The following is a 4,594-nucleotide window of genomic DNA, read 5'->3' as shown; positions in this document are numbered from 1 at the left end:
AAAACAAGTGACGTAAAGGCGCCGTTTTCGAAGCCAAATCTGGTATGAATCTTGCCAGATGATTAGGCATACGAGCAGCCGTCGAACGTCAGACAGGTTAGTTGGCGTCGCCAGTTCTTTGATAGCACGAACTTTTTCAGGATCCGGCTTGATACCATCTCTACTAAGCACACAGCCAAGAAATTTTATCTCAGTTACCCCAAAACAACACTTTTCTTTCTTTAGCGTGACGCCGGCACTAGCGAGGCGATCTAAAGTTAGACGCAGGCGCTCGTCATGTTGAGCCTCGTTGTTGCCAAAAATGAGAACACCATCCATCAGGTTTATCACGCCTGGGATTCCTTCAAGTATCTGCGACATTTTTTTCTGAACGATCTCGGGTGCTGACGTTATTCCAAACGGCAGTCTTTGAAAACAGTATCACCCAGCTGGCGTTATGAACGTAGTTAACAACCGACAACTTAATTTGAAAGAAGCCATGGTTGGCGTCCAACTTTGAAAACACAGAGGCCCCACTTAAAAGACCGAGGCTATCATCCACTGTCGGCATGACATAGCACTCGCGAAGTACACTTTTGTTCAACTGCGTCAAGTCAACACAAATACGAACCGCTCCAGATGGTTTGAGTACTGGCACGATTCCTGCACGCCATTCTGTTGGTTCATCTACTTTGCGGATCACGCCATCTCGCTCCATACGCTCGAGCTCCTGCTTAACTCGGTCACGCAAGGGTAAGGCTATGCGACGCGCAACATGAATTGCAAAAGGCATCGAGTTCGGCTTTAGTCTAATATTGCATTCTCCTTTTATCGCTCCCAGACCACTGAAAAGCTGCGGGTAGGAAGCTTCGACTGCTGTTGCGCTACTGACCGAGTCCGCGAATTTAATAACTTCCAGAGCCTCAAGCGCTGGGAGACCCAAAAGTACGGAGCGTAATGGTGAGACCACGTACACGATTTACTGGACAGTGTTTTGTTTCCACTGGATAGTGGCATGAAACTTTCCCAAAACATTAAGTGGCTCCTTCGAAGGGCCTGTTAGGATTAGGTCGCACTTTTCTAGCCTGGTCGGCAAACCGGGAAACGTTGAGGGCACAACGGAAACTTCGCCACCGGAATCTACTTTAGCGAACACCGGAGTGCCGTTAATGACGGCTTGTACATAACGAGAATTAGAGTACTCCACGTTCACCGCGCCAACGAAGTACGCCCCCTTGTCCATATGGAGAGATGAAAGTTGTACCTTCTTTCCATCCCGTGCAGCCTTTTTCCGACAGACAGCTGCAAAGTGTCCGGAACAACCGCAGTAGTTGCATTTCGCTGTTTTTGCCGGGCACGAGGCTCTGGGGTGCGCTCCTTGACCGCAGTTGGGGCATGACCCGGGGGTGCCTGGTCGGTAGGACTGGACTCTGGGGCGCGTACCTTGCATTCCAGGTGAACACTTCTTTGACGAGCTGCCCGAGTGCTGTCCTGAAGAAGATTTTCCGGGCTGCCCTTGCTTGCTGACCGCGTCAAAATTGCCGGTCGCCGCTACCAAGGGTTCGTAGTCGGTTTCTCGCAGTTGCTGCTGCTGCAGTTGGACGGTCTCCTTTAAGCGCGCTTTTGCCAAAGCGCTGGCGAGGGTCAAATCCGCATCCATTTGAAGCGACTCAGAGAGCTTAGCATCCCTGAGGCCGACCACGAACCTGTCGCGAATCATGCGCTCTTTTTCCTTGTAGTCGCACCGGTCCGCCAGCATGTGCAACGCGGTAACGAATTGGTCGACTGGCTCTCCAGGTTCTTGACTGCGACGGTGAAAGCACGCGCTCTCATAAACAAGGTTCCTTGCGGCGACGAAGTGCTTGTCGAACTTCTTTTTGACGACTTCGTATTGCTTCTGTTCTTCTTCGGTAATGCAAAAGTAAAGAAGATTTCTCTTGCTTGCCTGCCCATCGTATATAGTAGAGTCCGGACCTGCGCTTCTTCACTCCGCTCATTTAGGCCCGAGGCGAAGCGGCAGTCATCAAAGAGTTGGATCCAAGAAGGCCATTCGCACGTCCGGTCGAAGTCAAACCTTGGCGGAGCTGGAACCGCGAACATGCCGTGAACGGGCTTGACTGCCTTGTCCTCTGACATGGCGCCGGTTGACGAAGTTAAGGCGACGCCCCTCAAATGCCAGAGAATCCCACCACTTCTGACATCATGTGGCGATAGGGCCCTTGCCGGACGCCGAGCGCGGCCGGGCAGCGGGCAGGAAGGAACTGAGACTGGCCCCGATCCCGGAACGATAACAACAAGCCTTTATTTCACGCAAGCAGCATCTTTATATGGCAAGCGCTCATGTGACAAGCGACGTCACGGACAGACAACGTTTCAGGCATCTGATAAGGCCGACACATGACAACGCAGACAACGCATGATAACGCAGACACATGACGCGGCACAGGCTCTATCAGCACAGAAGTGTCGCCTGTTTTGTTATTGGTTGCTGTCCCCGCCAAGGGCGGAGACAGAAGGCTTAAAGGGCCACTGCCCAGGGTCCGGACATTTTTGAAAAACAAGCCCACTGCATAGATGAGGCATCGAAGATAACCTCTGCAAAATACTAGAGCCATGCGCGCCCCGAAAAGCTGCGAAAATTCAAATCAAAGCTCGTTCGTTCTTTCCTTCCTTCAAAAACGGGCCCGGCCCACTACTCTGCACCCCGCTGACGTCAAGGGGGGCTACTTTCGCTAAAGGCACTCCATTGGTGCATCGTTCTGACTGACGGGAGAAGGTTGGGCGTAGCCTTGGCGTCGCGTCGTCTGCACAAGGCTTTCCGCAGCGCCTTCTGTTCTGGCTCATGCCTACAAACCCGCATGAAGGAACAAAAAAAAAAAAAAACTGCGGAGGGAGCGTGCGGCGACAGCCTTGAACCCTAGCCATAAAAAGTAAAAAAATAGTAAAACTGAGGGAGTTGGTTCGCCCCCCCCCCCCCCCCCCCCGCCGTGATCACGTCACGAGACGCTCTGCGTGCGCGCTCCCTTCTCAGTTTCTTTTCTTCTATGCGAGCCCCCCAAAACAAGGTTTTAATTAGTAGTGCAGCAGAGCCTTTCCCTCGCTCGCCCACTTGACCGCTCCGCACACACACCCCTTATCTTTCGTGCATCTTGCGTACGCCTTGACTCCAATGAATGACATATGCTTTGGAGCGGAGAAAAGACACAAACACACAGAACACAAACACGCATGGAGAAAAGCAAACGGGCGGTTGCCGGGTCCGCGCTTCGCCGTGTGTTTCGAACACAACCGACTTCCGCCCCTCCGCTCGTGAAGCGGTGGGGAGGCCTAAAAGAAAATGAAAAGGTGGCTCGTAACAGATGTATGAAAGGATGCGCTCGCTAACAAGTCTAGGTGGTTGAGCCGATCGCGCCTCTCGATCGTTCAGTGTGCGGAGAAAATGCAAAAACCAAGAAAAGAATTCTATTGAAGGCGGGGCCATGACGTCGCCCTGTGACGCACTCCACAGACACCACGCCTCCGGCTTACACCGGAGAAAGAAGGGGTGATTTTGCCTTGCCGAGCCTACTCGACGAGGAGCGGGAGAGAAGAATTTCGAGGAGGGAATGGAAGGAGAGGAGGCTCGCTCAAAGAGAGGTAGAGAGTGTCTGCTTCGCTGGGGTGGGCACGTGCCCTTTAAAACGGAACGCTCTCGGTTAAGTGGGGCTAATTTCGTGTAATCAACAGTTCAGTCATGTTGTAAATACTTTTCTCCTGGCTCGTTTCTTCTTGTTTATTTATGTGTTAATATATAGTTCACCTTCTTGTCCCGCCGGTGAGTAATGTCTCATCCATCAAGAAATCTGATTTATCAAATGTTTCCTTACATCTCCACTTGAAGGGGAAACTCAACTGGCGCAGTCGTGACAGGTCCGCAACATCTTTCTATACGAGGAATTCCACGGAAGGTTAGAAGAACAAGTCGGTGAACAAGCTACAGCGCAGCTCGTCCTAAAGGAGTAAATGCGAAGCTGCGTCGAGAAACACGTCGAGACGCTTCAAGAACGCAGGTCGAGTTCGAGAGGACGCCGGAAGCTGAAGTCAGCGAGGAGCTGAAGGAGCCGGGCGAAGACAAGCCGTCGAGGGTTCGAGACAGCAAGCTGCTGAAAGGAACCAGGCGTTCACATTGAAAGGTTCAGATCAAGAAACAGGCGATCAAGCGAAGCGAGTTCCAAGGCAGTGAGCTGCTGTGGGACGCACCCGTGTGCGTCTACCTTCCCGGGAGCCCGCTGTCATCACGCCGAGTGCGACAGCAGTGCGGTCGACGGAGCATCGAGAGAGGTAGGACACCTTTCTGCTTTCTCCAAAGTTGCCATGTCTGTGTAGTCATTGTAAGCTATAGATAGATGCAATGACTGATAAAGTGATGGACGCCGCAGAGAATCGTCTAGAGCCTAACAGGCAACCTGCGTCAGCAGAGCAATTGCCAGCGACAGAACAGGCACTAGGAAATATGACACAAGCGTTGCTTGTAGAAAAGGAGCGTAAGGTTCCATTGTGGGAAATTGAAAAGTCAAAGCTCCAAATTCAGCTGGAAAAAATAAAACTGACTCAAATGCAACTTCAATCAGTAGCG

The 4,594-nt window shown here is 51.9% G+C and overlaps 1 pseudogene; it reads right to left on the bottom strand.

Moving 5' to 3' along the window:
* Window positions 1-1,166: 1,166 nt before the first annotated feature.
* On the bottom strand, window positions 1,167-2,239 carry LOC149345522 (uncharacterized; annotated as a pseudogene).
* Window positions 2,240-4,594: the final 2,355 nt, after the last annotated feature.

This window comes from Amblyomma mixtum, chromosome 4 (genome assembly GCF_055824585.1).
Source record: "Amblyomma mixtum isolate Tamu chromosome 4, ASM5582458v1, whole genome shotgun sequence".
Taxonomy (NCBI): Eukaryota; Metazoa; Arthropoda; class Arachnida; order Ixodida; family Ixodidae; genus Amblyomma; species Amblyomma mixtum.
This window is presented reverse-complemented; position numbering and strand designations above follow the sequence as displayed.